A 14,726-nucleotide genomic window follows, 5' to 3' on the forward strand; every position below is an offset into this window, starting at 1 on the left:
GCACACCAGTAATGTGTTTTAGCTGTTTTCCTAATTGAACTATAAGGCCTAATCCTGGCTTAATCTAAGCCCTATCTGTGAAATGAGACAGGGCCTAAATGAGATATTATGACAAAAAAAAAAAATTTAATCTGAAAGTGTAATATTTAATTCATTATATTAAAACATACATGACAGAGACATGAAAATGTATACAGGAATTACCCAATTAATGGGAGTTTCTTTACTCTTATGCTTTAACCTGCAACGGTTTTCGACCATTTCAGCGTTTTGTGTTCCCATAACAAACCAATAAAAGATTGTATCCTCAGATATAGTTGTGTTAAACCAGCATAGAGCAGTTTCAGCTGCAGCACTAAACCCTATACTGCACACCTGACAGAAAGAGAGAGAGAGAGAGCTAGCGAGAGAGCGAGCAATCGAGTGCGCGCTCTAAGTGCAGGTTTCTGGTTGGCAGCAGAGCGCGCGGATAGAGCGTGGCACGCGGAATATTGACCAAAAATTACAAGGAACTCAAACATCAGGACTCAGGAGACTCTCTGGGGGAAGCGATCAAGAACGTCATCCTTCATACACCTATTTCTCTAAATCGTTTAAATTATCCGGTAAGTCTTCGTGGTTATATTAAGTTAATTCAACCTATAGCTAAGGTTGTCGCTGAATGCGTATATTTGGTTCCCTTACTGATTTTACCCAACGCTTTCGTAGTAGATTGTGTCAGTTACGTTCTAACAGACAGGGTCACTATTTTTCTTTTCTGAAGCAAATTCACCTGTGAGTGACACCACCTGTAACTAAATCTAGCGGACTGCACAAACTCTTTCAACAACTTTAAGAGGTTCCGCGCACACTCATGATGCTCGAGATGTGTTTTTGCACTTCCGTCAGGGGAATCTGGTCAGTTAACTGTAGGTTAAAAGTAGACTATGCAAGTTACATCAAACCTTAATCATCACTGCGCAAGTGGACACTGCTGTTTCTTTCTTTTGTTCGTTATTTCTTGACAGAACAAGTTCTGTAATCCATCAGTTCATCCTCAATTGATTTCTTTAATGAATGCTAATTAAAAGTTGATCCCACCAGGGCAGTAGCTCTGAGTTTAAACCTTTTTGCTATGACAAAAGTGCAATTTTGGAAATGGAATGGTCAGAATTCAGAATTCTGTGTGGTATTGACCAACAATGTGACATAGCCTAATTATTTTGTTAAACCAATAAATACATGACACGTTGCCCAATGCTGCACATAATGACATGTTGAGGGTTTTGTTTCAGCGTCTGTTACACCATCTGTGCTTTTGTTCAATATAATGCTCAGATTAAAATGGTTAATAAATGTATTATATACTTAAATTGTGTAAATAGTGTAAAGTACAAGCAGTTACAAGCACACTACTCATACTTTTTACTTTATTGTGGTGATCAGATTTACTTCATGATAGAGATAAGATCATCATGCCATTGGTAACACTTTACAATAAGGTTCATTAGATAACATTAGTTACTTTATTAACTAACATGAACTAAAAATGTGCAATGCATTTGTTTCACTATTTATTAATCTTTGTTAAAATCAGTTGCAAATCTAGCTGTTCATTGTTTGTGCATGTTAGTTCACATTGCGTTAATGAATGCTAACAAATACATCCTTTGATTTTATTAACGTACTAGTAAATGTTGAAAGTAATATGTGCATAACCAATATGCTACTTTGTCTTGTCTTGTCTTGGAGTCAAAAAATAAATAAATAAGTTATTGTGTGTCCAGTCCACTGTCCAGACATGATCTGGTCAGACACAATCTTTTTAAATATGCAGAATCTGCTTAATCAAATGATACTAGTTCTGTCATTTAAAATCCAGTAACATGATTACAAACAACCAGGCATTTAATTTGATTTCCCTACCTTCAATATCGTTAAATTGTATAATCCTTTATATTTTAGTGGCCATGTATGATTTCATCTTTGTAGCTCATTTCTAATTGGTATAGGCTATATGTATGTATATGTGTGTACAACAAAAGATTGGTATGCACTTCTCCCCATAGACTTAAATTGTGAGTCCATAATTGTCAACATTTTATGTTTATCAAGGTTTTTTTTTCTGTGGTAATGGAGCTTTAACCTATAGGATATTTCTTTTAAACACTCTCAGCCTGTAATTTAGTGGTTACTATTGCTTGAGAGGCAATCATTTCTTATCTAACCGTCAATAATTGTTGCAATAGTTGTTTAGTTTTAAGTTGCATTCTGTTTTAAGGAGATAATACAAATCCAGTTTTTTTTTTGTTGTAAAATTCGTTCAGTTTGTATTGTGTGTCCACCTCTAATTATTTTTGTCACTGTTGTTGTCGTCTGACAATTTCATCTGTATATTCATCTGCTCAAAGGAGTCCATCTTCTAGATTTGATGATGTTATGGCATCAATAGATAGAATAGCATAACTGACCTTGCTCTCTGTGGCTCGCATAGAAGACGAGCACAAAGCAGCCGGGACACCGCGTTTGTGTCTGTACAGTATGTGTGTGTGAATGCAACCCACGGGCTAAAACACCCACCACCTCTGTTCAAAACACCATCCTGTTCTCCAGAGCTCTTAGCAGGGCCCATCATCCCTTTATATAACATAACACCTGGCCCACCTCCACCCCCAGCCAACACCCGCACTGCACCAAAGGTGATGAACAAGAGCACACCCTCCCCCTCCCCACTACAGTTTTCCGAAAACTGAATCAAAACAATCCACTTTTATAATGGCGGACCACTGGCCACAGTAGTTAGAGTTTTTGTAGCCAGATCTTTCTATCTTTTCTCAACAACCTGTTGATGATCAGTGTCTCAGATGGAGGTTGCCAACAACCATTCAAATGCCTGTTTTGCTCAGAGTTTTGGCTATTTCTGAATCTTTTTTTAACATAATGTTTTATAAACTGCCATTAAAAAAAACTGAGGTCTTTTTTATATATAAATAAATATTTCTATTCATCAATGGTGTGTAAATTTGTGACAGAAAAGATATTTAAAAAGATATTAAAAATTTCAATTTCAAATACCTGCCAAGGCTGCCATTATTTTTTCACCCTAAAAAATGTTTTCAAAATTCAGCTTTGCCATTACAATAATAAATTACATTATAAATTGATATATAAAACAATGAAACATAAATTAATCATAAAGTATATAAAATTAGAAAACAGTTATTTTAAGATGTAACAATTTTTCACAATATTATATTACTGTTTTTTTGCTGTATATTTTGAATGAAATAAATGTAACCTTCATGGTGAGCATCTTCTTTCAAAAATATACAAAATCTTACAAACCCCAAACTTTCGAACGTGTATGTGTGTGTGTAATTTTGTGGTCAAACAGAAAACCATTGGCTGCATCTGAAATTACATATTTCCCTAATTTAGTATAGTGCAAAAAACAGTAAGTGACAAAAAAAGAATTATGTCGATAAAGACTCAATTTGTTCATTGTTTATTTCTAAAGAAACAAGAAAATGTATAAAAGGCTCCATTGTATCTTATGTTTTTGTAAAAATAGGTTAACAATTACATCATAACAGGCGACTATCTGTCGCACAGTAGGGAAATTAACGTATAGAGCCCATATATGCCCATAGAGAGTTGTAAAGTTGCTCTTTTTAACGATCTCCGGCTCCGCAAGATTCGGAAGGGAATGATTCAGATTCCTCTTGGCAAAGCTAGAAGACTTAAAACTGTAAGACAGATCACTCACGTCACATCTACGTCGTCAAGCTCAGTTTGAGCATGCGCATGACTTGGCAATCAGGAAGTGAGTGCTTTTAATTGACTTCAAATCTATTGAAGTCTATTGGGTCGCTGTGTCCATTTTTTTACAGTCTATGGGAGCCATTCAAAATGTCCCGCCTTAGCTTCCTGTTTCAGTGGAAATTACGTCAATGCATCATACAATACTGTGCGTTTCAAGGGACTTCAATGTGCCTTTAAACCGCAGAACTCTTATTACCTGATTTAGTCTTAATCACCTACTCAGCATGACTATATCTATGAAATTAGTGCTTAAAACAGTGTCACTATTGCCATAGGCGAGAAATTTGAGGTCGCGAGATATCATCTGTTTTATTTCTAAATAGAAACCTCCAGTTGACACCAAATTCCCTGGAGCAGCTTCTACGGATATAAAAATAAGAGGATGAGTATCAGAGTGTCTGTGTGCGAATGAGAAAAGAGAGACTGGAGTAAAAAAAAATAACACAAGAAAAATAATAGGACTGAATCTACAGTTTCTGAGTTTTAATAGGGTTCACATGACACAATGCCCTCATGACCTAATTCCCACAAGAGTATCTCAATCTCCTGACGGAAAAGACACTTATTTCAAAACTGATAACTGATAATGAGATGCAATCAACTGTCTCTGTGAGTTTTACAGTTACATTTATTAAATGTAATTAAAAGTTATTTTATGCGAAAACTACATGTAAAATACAATACCTTATTATTACTCTGCTAACTTCAGAGAGTGACTGTGATTTGACTGTCCAAACTCAAATATAAATTTAAAATGAAAATGGCTATTTAAAATGGAGATGTTAATTAATATTTCACCCACCCCCTCATTTCACACAGTCAACATTTCCATTACCATCTGGGGATGCATTAGTGCATGCTGGTCTAATGGAGCTGGACTTATGGACATATTTAATGGATTTGTTGGAGTCATTAGTTTCACACAAGTTCATGGGATATTAAAGCACCACAGCTGCGTAATATTTCCAGTAACCGTAGATAATGCTTCTCATGGAAAGTCTATTTATTTTAGTTTTAACATTAGCTAGAGTCCAATTTAATTAATTGTTCAGTGGGTTTGATTGATCACAATATCTTTCTTTTTTTAAGAATTGATCTTTACTCTTTTTTGAATTGATTAAGGGTTTTTGTCTCTGTAAACTGGGTCTGATATCATTTTTTTTAATTAAGATTTTATATTTAATTGTCTCTTTTTTAGGTTTAGCTGTTACAGTTTTTTGAAAACATAGGTTTGGGTTAGCAGTGAGATTATGGAAGTCCAGTCGTGTAATGTGGAAAGCTCGGAGGGATGTGTTTTATTATATTACCAGCATAGGAAATATTGTTTGCTGCTAACACACCCATCACTGATTTCCCAAACTATTTCCAACTCCGCAAGAGAGCTGTCTGATGTAAGACTACGGTAAAGCTTGAGAATTTGAGACCTCTCTTGAGAAGTGCTTTGGTTCTCTCACTGCAAGCTAATACTTGAAAAGCAGCCATAGAATAAAATAGAGCAACATCTTTGCTTTTATAGTCTGTTGGAATCCAGAAGCTATTGCTTTTCCCTCCTTTTTTGTTGCCTGGGAAACAGTGTTATCATGAGGCGGGTGCTTGTTGTTAAGTGATCCACCCTCAATGTTTTTCGGTGGAAGAATGCCCAGAACAGGCAGGAAATTAAGTTAACTGAGCAGCACTCTTTGTTCAGTGTAGTGGCATAACACATTTTTCTGCAGTCTGTGAAATATATTTTTCTGAAAGTTATGGGTTAAAAAATAATCTTAATAGCATTGTCTTCCTACTGACGTCACAAAACAACCCCCCCCCCCCAACTTCTCCATTCCAGCTAATATATAATATTTTTTTCATGATCCATTCGATTCCTGATAAATAACCATTTCATTTTATAATTAGTATTTGCCCTGACACTAACAGATTTATTTAGAGGAAGTGTTGCATTGCTCATTGCTTCGTTTAATTTCTCAGTTTCATTGCCTTTATCTCAGCCTCAGACATCAAACCCTCGGATTGTTGGCTGAATATCTAATGTCACCAAAAGGATTATTAGGAGTACCTGTTCAATTTCTCATTGTGAACAGGCAGTTGCTTCAATGCATTTCGGGGTGTGGTCCTGGTCAAGACAATCTCCTGAATTCCAAACTGAATGTCAGAATGGGAAAGCATGAGCGTGGCATGGTTGTTGGTGCCAGACAGGCCAGTCTGAGTATTTCACAATCTGCTCAGTTACTGGGATTTTCACACACAACCGTTTCTAGGGTTTACAAAGAATGGTGTGAAAAGGGAAAAGCATCCAGTATGCCGCAGTCCTGTGGGCGAAAATGCCTTGTTGATGCTAGAGGTCAGAGGAGAATGGGCCGACTGATTCAAGCTGACAGAAGAGCAACTTTGACTGAAATAACCACTCGGTACAACCGAGGTATGGAGCAAAGCATTTGTGAAGCCACAACACCCACAACCTTGAGGCGGATGGGCTAAAACAGCAGAAGACCCCACTGGGTACCACTCATCTCCACTACAAATAGATAAAAAGAGGCTACAATTTGCAAGAGCTCACCAAAATTGGACAGTTGAAGACTGGAAAAATGTTGCCTGGTTTGATGAGTCTCGATTTCTGGTGAGACATTCAGATGGTAGAGTCAGAATTTGGCGTAAACAGAATGAGAACATGGATCCATCATGCCTTGTCACCACTGTGCAGGCTGCTGGTGGTGTGGGGATGTTTTCTTGGCACACTTTAAGCTCCTTAGTGCCAATTGGGCATCGTTTAAATGCCACGGCCTACCTGAGCATTGTTTCTGACTAGGGCTGAAACGATTAGTCGTCATTGTCGACAACATCAACAATAAGAAATTGACAACAAATATCTTTGTCGATCTCACGTGACCGAATGTAAGGGTGTGCAATATCACGATTTGACCGCTACAGCACTGTAGCGCTAGAGTGTGATGCAGCCCTTTACAAATGCTATTGCAAACAAATCCGAACTAGCAAGGTTTGAGAAAGTTTCACGAAATTTTTTGATTTATTTGATAGTCACATTCTATTTTCTCTGAATCTTAGCACAGTTGATCCAAACCCATCTGTCACAGGACAGATCATAATCAAAGAGACTTGTTTTTGGTCAAAACATGTAGTAACTGCATTTTGACTTTGTGTAACGTACGTAGGCCAGTAAGAGCTGTGAATGCTCAAAGCAGGTCGAGTTGGACCGATTACATTTGCACGGCAGAATGGTTCAGTTGGATTTATCGAACACTCTCAAAAGTCATCTCCCAAACTGGTGAAGGCCACAAGTCTAAACTTTTTGGTCATATTCCAAGCATACCTTAGGGAGAGATTTTCGTGAGTTCTTAAATGTAGAATTGTGTTGTGCAGTGCTGCGCAATGGCCGGCTCCCCTCCTCTTGAATCCACCAGCACAACTACTGCTGACTTTACTCTAAAGCAGCCGCACTGTACTGTACCACTACATTTATGTATGACGGTAACCAAGGCAACAAACAACATAAGGAACAGAATGGACAGATTAGCCGACTGGGTGTGAAGCGAATCCAGGGTTCTTAATACGCACCGAATCCCTCCAATTAGCCATTGCTCAGAGAGACCACGCGAGTGTTTTGGGGAAGGGAAGGTTCTGACTGCAGCAGCTTGTGGCGTTGTGGAGGCATTAGACAGGTAAGATAAGATGCACTCCCCTCTTTGAAGGTTGTATTGTGCTTTTTGATGTTGTTTGTTAAGTCTCAGTCAGGAATGTTTTGACTCACACTCCATATGACCGTTTACACTACAAAAAGTACAGTAATACGTTTTAATCTGGATAAAATTTGTAGTTAATGTGTAGTGAGTTCCTTTATTCGTGTCAGAATTCTCTTGTTGTAACATCAGAGGGAGAATTGTTTGTGTGTGTGTGTGTGTGTATCTTGGTGCTGTACTGAGCCATCTGGCACCTACTGTTTCACCACAGCTTGATAAGATTCACCCTTTGAAGAGGCCTAAAGATCCTGCTGTCTGCAAGGCCTGTGGTGTCCATCTACACAGAATCACCAGAAAACTGGTGTATTGCGTTATTTAAGAGTCGTACGTAAGGACGCACCGCGCCGCAGAACTTGATTCTCAGTTCTGCGACATGAGCTCATCACGCCCACTTTAGTCAATGCTTGTGTTTACACAATGCTTGTGTGTACGGCTCTCCGCACCGCTTCACTAAAGATAGGTGCTAAGTCTATTTTCGACGGACACCGCGTCCAAGCCCCACCATAAATACAAACTAAAAGTAAAAAAACACTGTAAATTTATAAATTAACACACTGTAAGGACCCCCAATTGTAGTGCACACCAATATATCCTTGATAGAAACCATAGATTGTTAGGTAGAAACCCAAAAATCAAGAAAAAAAAAACATCAGGAAGTTAAATCACATATTTGAACCAGACTCTTTGCTTCTGACATGCTCCTGTCGGAGCCGTAATGCGCTGCAGACGTGTGCAGTGTACAAAAGGGGTAAAGTCGAGAACAGTTCTCGTTTATTGTTATCATATTCATGAGTGTTTAGAAAAACCCTGCACAAACGCTCAGTCACATAATCATAATTCAGATCACCACTAGGGGGGCTTGATATTCCTTTTAAAACCAAAATTAAATTAAAATGGGGTGGTGATGGCGCAGTGGATAAGCCACATGCCTTTGGTGTGAGAGATCCGGGATCGAATCCACTGCGAGACTACAATGTGTCCCTGAGTAAGACTCTTAACCCCTATAGTTGCTCCAGAGGCGTGTGATCTCTGACATGTATAGCAATTGTAAGTCGCTTTGGATAAAAGGGTCAGCTAAATGAATAAATGTAATACGGTACCAAGAAGACCATGCACACATAATAGGAATACAAATATACATCTTAATACACAACAGGCATTTGTGGTTCCTTTTAGAACTGCAATAAACCATATGTACTTCCAGTATGACCGGGCCAAGAGACACATTTAGAATCATTTCAAATATATCTCATGAAGTCTTTCAAATGAGGGAGTTAATGAATAATCCATAAATGTGTGTGTATGTGTATGCGTCTGGGCCATCTGGAATTCCTTTCTCTTCGCAGAAAGGGAGATGTGTGATAGCGATCTCTTTGAGCCTCGCATTTGTGCCATAAAGGTGTCAATAGGCAATTTGAATCAGACTCTGGTGCCTTACTGTGATTTCATCTGTCACGTGTCTTAATTTACATGCAGGCTTTTAGGGTCTGAAAGCTTTGGGGCTTTAGCAAGAATGCATTTAGTTGTTTAGATTAACAACCCTGCTTCACCCTCAACCATACAAGCATCAGGTCTTCTTCTAATGTCCATAATTTGTTCATTGCTCTGTGGGAGGATCAGTTTGACCATTTTACTTTAGAAAGCACGAGAATGGCATTAGAAGGTCAATGTCTGAAATTCTGTTTGAGGCTTTTTTTATTATTATTTTTTATATAAAACATTTCTAAAGCTATTTAAAACTGTAAAACATCCTAGACAGATTTATGTGTTTAGGAAATAGTTTTCTAGGTCATTGAAGTGTAATGTTTAATTTTCTTTAATATTTTCTCAGAAAGCTGCATTTAGGTTGCAGTTTAATCTTTCTTGAGGTGTCTGGATGTCTCAGGCTTTAATACATTTTTAGCTTCACGGTAGTTTTGTGCGTTATATGGCAAGAGGGTATAGAAATGTGTCATGCATGTAAGGCTGTACAGACGCATGTGAAGAGATGACTCCACGTCGGCGATATGTTATGCCCTAAATTACTACATGATTAATTAAATGTATTTTTCCATGTACATTTCTGAAATGCACTTTCTGTTAAGCTGCTTTAAAACAATATGTATTGTGAAAAGCGGTATACAAATAAATTTGAATTGAATTGAATCATCCCAGCTTATACTAGCCAATAGTGACTTGAGTTAAAGGGATAATTCACTTTGAAATTAATTTTTGATATGTTTTAGCTTACCTCAAGGGCATCCAAGAGGTGTCTTTGTTTCCGCAGTAGTTTCAATTTTGATATTTTTAGGTCAAACCATTCGTGTCTATCAGTCATATAATGCAGATCTATGGTCACCACCTCAAAGAGCATGCACAGAGAAGTCCAAATTAAAAACATGATTTAATGACTCGTAAATGTAAGTACACATTGATGGCCTAAGACACGAAACGAGCGGTTTGTGTGAGAAAACGACCATTATTTATATCCTTTACAATGTTGTTGTAATACAAAGCCAAACAGATAAAGAAAGTAACGTTAGCCATCAATGTGTTCCTACACCTACATCTTGGATGCCCTTGAGATAAGCTAAAACATACCAAAAATTAATTTCAAAGTGAACTATCCCTTTATTTTTGTTACGATTTAACTGTGTATTATCTTTAATCTTCCTCTAAGAAAAGTCAATTATTGTGTTTATAATGTCCATGATTACACACAGTCACCCTTTGTCATATGATTTGGGACAGTTCCCTTGTTTTTAATCAAGCATCAGCTTTCATGGCCAGAGTACATTTACAACACTGAACACACAGTTTAATGCTATGATTGTGCCAAATGAGAGACAAAACAACATGATGCACCATCAATTAGATTACTAAGTACCTATTTCTAAAAATAAACTCATCCATATGAATGTGTTTTGATAAATAATGCCTGTCTCCATTTGTTGACTCACAGCTAATTGATGTTATGTCTCTTCATTTGTTTGATTGCTGCTAGAGAGCATGTTTTTTAGCTAAGAGGAGAATAAAACACACTTGTCATGGCCGATGGCGGCTTGATGGCCAATTTAAAGTAAATGTTCAAATGGCATTTTGCTAATTGAACAGACACACACATATAATGGAATTACAGGATAGATTGTAACTGGGTTATTTAATGAAAGACACTTGTGTCTCTATACAAAAAGTATGTCGGCATGTTTTTAAATGTATTTCGCTGTTCCTTGTCATTTTGTGCATTTTAGGCTACATCTCTGTTATGGGAACAATGCGTTATATAAGTGTATGTTATTCATGATAAAACAGAAAAGCAGCAATAAGTTGCTGACTAATGAATAACGGCATTCAACCTCGTGATAAATACGTGAGTTTGTGTAATATAGGTGAATTTACTGTCCCAACAGCTTTTCCCACTTCTGCAGTCAAGTTTTAAATAGGTCGTGGATCTAATGATAGTAACGTTACATTAAACATGTATCATGCATTTAAAAGTGAAATGCCCAGCAGAAGATATTTGCATTTGTTTATCCCTTAACACTTGATCACACAATTAATATTTCATATGAATCAGACTTAATATTTTATTGTAACTCACAGTTACTTACAGCATCCAAAATTAAAAATTAATTTTTTCATGATCCACTCAAAACCCCAGTATAGCCTATATGCTCTTACATCTTCAATGATGGTCATTTGGGCTGATGTTAGGGTTGGGCGATGTCTACCAATTTGGCATCAGACGATGTCCACAGTGAAACATCGCGATGTGTGTGTGTGTTAATTTTCGTAATATTCTCATTTTCCACTACATATTTTCCTCTATATCTTATCAGCAATTTCGAATTTGGCACTCTCTGCAGTGCACCAGTTGAGCACAGAGCGAGTATATGGAGCGAATGTACAGTGAGTGATAGATTCGAACTGCACGCTTCCATGCTGACGCTGAGCCAAAGACGGAAGCGTGCAGCGTTTGTCATAGGCTATATCACAACTGTTCAGTGTTTTTAAAAACATAATATTTATTTTTGGTTTCAGACATTTAAATATATATAATATATTATAGTAAAACAATACATTTTTAGTTTGTAAAATACACAATGGTGTCTATGGAAGCAGAAATAACAACCCATTCAAATATTTGACGACGGTTTTTATTCATATCAGAGAGACACTGTGTAAATAATTTTAAAGTCAACTCTATTTTTCTAGGCATATCTAAATATGTTTCGATATATCTGAATATGTTTAGATCTTCACAGTGAAAGGTAAAACTTCCGAAATCTCTGTAAACAATGAGTGACGTACACGTGCAAGCGATCACTTCCAGCGCATGCGCAGACCGAAGCGCCTGTTCCTTCAGATCAGTTGGACATGGCTGTGGTTAGACGAGGTAAAAACTATATAAATACTGTTCGTTTTCTCACACAAACCACTCGTTTCGTGTCTTAGGCCATCACATTTACGAGTCATTAAATCATGTTTAATTTGGACTTCTCTATGCATGCTCTATGAGGTGGGCTCCATAGACCTCCATTATATGGCTAATAGACAACAATGGTTTGACCGAAAAATATCAAAATTAAAAATACTGTAGAAACAAAGACACCTACATTTTGGATGCCCTTGATAAAACATATATAAAAAATTAATTTCAAAGTGAACTATCCCTTTAACCCCTGGCCATAGTAGCCACATTTACATTTTCTTCTGAACGTCTCTCTCATCAGTGTGAGCACCGTCAGATGTTCGAGAACAGTATATCGCTGCATATTTTATCCTAAAACGAACAACGAAAAAGAACTTTGCCATTAGTATATCTGGTCAGGGCCTGAAATTAACACCCGACCACCTGCCAAATGCGGGTGAATTTTGCTATTGGCGGGTAACACTGTCAATCTACCTGCCACATTGGCAGGTAGCCAATGAGAATTGTGAGTGATTCATTAGGATTTTTACATTTCAACGAAGTCCGCTATTGCGTTTGACTTTAGCTAAAATGTGGCGGCACATTACTGGGGTAAAGAGGCCAGCTGAAACAAAACAGCCAACAAAAAGATGAGGATGAGAAAAAGAAAAGTAAAGAAGACATTTTAATACAAAAGTGAACAATCGGCGGCAATGGCAAGGTTCGTGAGCGGCTGATTTATGACAGCGACTGTTGTTTCGTAACGTTCATGCGATCAGAAAGAAGATGAGGCTCTTTTTCTGACTACGTGTGCGAGTATTAAACTGTTGGTGAGATGGGATGAGATAATGTAACGCGTCGCTGTTGTAGGTTAAAGTACAATGACAGTTGCACAGATGTGTGTGCGGATGCAACTGTGCATGTTGGGAGTTGGAAACCGGTGAGAAAATGTCCGGTACCCGGTAATTTTATCAGTAATAACAGTATCAATTTAGTTCATATTTAACCGTTCCTGAACGCTGTAACTAAAAGCTGTTAAGAGTAAGACCTACGTGACTAAATCCGCCATCAACACAGCCACGTGTGATTTGTTTACGAGCTGCGGTAGGTATCTGTTGAGTATATACTATATTATAGCCTATACTATGTTGTGTGTGTGTGTCTGTCAAAATCAAGGAATAAAAAGATTTTTTTTGTAAAAATGTATGTTATTAGAGTTATTATTACTTGACAGCACTTAAATGTGTATTCTTGCAAGTTAAAGAACAATATTGTGAAATTCCTGTTTTTTTTTTTTTTTTTTTACGTTTATGAGGCAAAAAAAAAAGGGCTGGTAAAAAGTCTCTTTGGCAGGTGAATTTTTAAATCCACCTGCCACAGTGGCCGGTGGCCGAAAAAATTAACTTCAGGCCCTGTATCTGGTCCTTAAAGGGACTCTGTGTAGATTTTTAGGTATTTTATTATCTGAAATCAATATTTTTATTCATAAATATGTCCTCAATGGTGTACAAATACCTCTGCAAATTATCTGACTTATCCTCGTAAATGAAGAATTTATTATCTTTATGTACATGGGACGGGTAGGTTCACGGAGGCTTCCATGTCCGTTCCGCCATCTTGAAAAATATAATAGCAGAGAGGGTCAAAAAGTACCACAAGCCAAACGCGTTTCCACAACGCGTTTTCGTTCAGACTCAGAGCCATCGTCACGTCACATTGAGATGCGCATTCCCTGCAAGTTTAAACGGCTGCATTGCACTCCTATGATTGCTGATTGCTCTTTTGCTCTAATTGCGGACCATATGCCGAGTCACAGGAGAATGCATCCTCCTCGCAAAAAAGGGCCAGACTTGAACGAAAAAGGAAAAGTGAACGGAGATTGCAAAAAACAAGACCATTCATTTTTCCGTCATAAAATTAATCGGATATGGTTCGATTTTCTGTGCTGATTTTCGGAGCTCGTCCTCAAATCATTGCACATATGCGCCGTGCTTTCAGTTTCGGTTTTCAATTCGATCAAGTGTTTATGTTCTCTTCTCTATATTGGATTATGAAATTAATAAACCTCCCCTTTCAATCAGATTGAAATTTAGGATCGAATAAAGTGTGATTGAGCAGCCTATTCGATAACTAATGTATTATTTGGGCACAATATACACAATACATAGACAATAACAGCCTAGCTGTTCTGTCTGCCCAGCGCTTCCACAGGGCCGCGCGCGGGTGTGTGTGTGTTTGTGTGTGTGTCCATACCTGGTCCATACCAGACACACTGCCAGTCTCCGTTCAGAATCGATTGGTTCACGGAAATTGGTGGTCTTGTTTTTAATATGTGGCTCCAGAATCGCTAGCAAAGCATCAAACTGTCCCGCTGACATTCTGAGGTAAATTTTGAATCGCTCGGGATAAAATCGCAACTTCTTGATAATGAACTCCTTCCTCTCGGCGCAATTTCAGGATTGGATGGATATTTTCTATTTCTTCTCTTTTCAATAAGAGAGAGGGCAAAAATCATCCTCACTGCTTGACGAATCCATTTGGTATTTTTGCGTTTTTTCCCGCAAAGGTTTAATAAATACGCAACGGACTCGGTGTGCAAGGTTTCTATGCGTGACGAATTTTTAGGCTGACGTACAGGAAAATACGCATACGAATATTTCGTGCTCAGTGTGCAATGGCCTTAAATATCGGGATAGCGTTTTCAACCGTGGAAAGAGCTAATGCAGCAGAAAGATTTCAGAAGAGACGCTGAAGTTGCCTGCTTTCTCCTCGACAGGTTAGTC

At 37.8% G+C, this 14,726-nt stretch overlaps 1 protein-coding gene across 2 annotated transcripts in view; it reads left to right on the plus strand.

Moving 5' to 3' along the window:
• The first annotated feature begins 421 nt into the window (after window positions 1-421).
• camkva (CaM kinase like vesicle associated a) overlaps window positions 422-14,726 on the plus strand; it is a 30,047-nt gene continuing 15,742 nt past the window's right edge. Inside the window, exon 1 of one of the 2 annotated variants that reach the window (XM_039689682.2) lies at window positions 422-605. The gene's annotated coding sequence lies outside the window, so the exon portion shown is untranslated. Of the gene's footprint in view, window positions 606-7,368; window positions 7,476-14,726 lie in introns of those variants that run through there. The other variant, XM_039689683.2, reaches the window with a different exon arrangement.

Source organism: Pimephales promelas, chromosome 8, assembly GCF_988280905.1.
Source record: "Pimephales promelas chromosome 8, fPimPro1.hap1.1, whole genome shotgun sequence".
Lineage (NCBI taxonomy): Eukaryota > Metazoa > Chordata > Actinopteri > Cypriniformes > Leuciscidae > Pimephales > Pimephales promelas.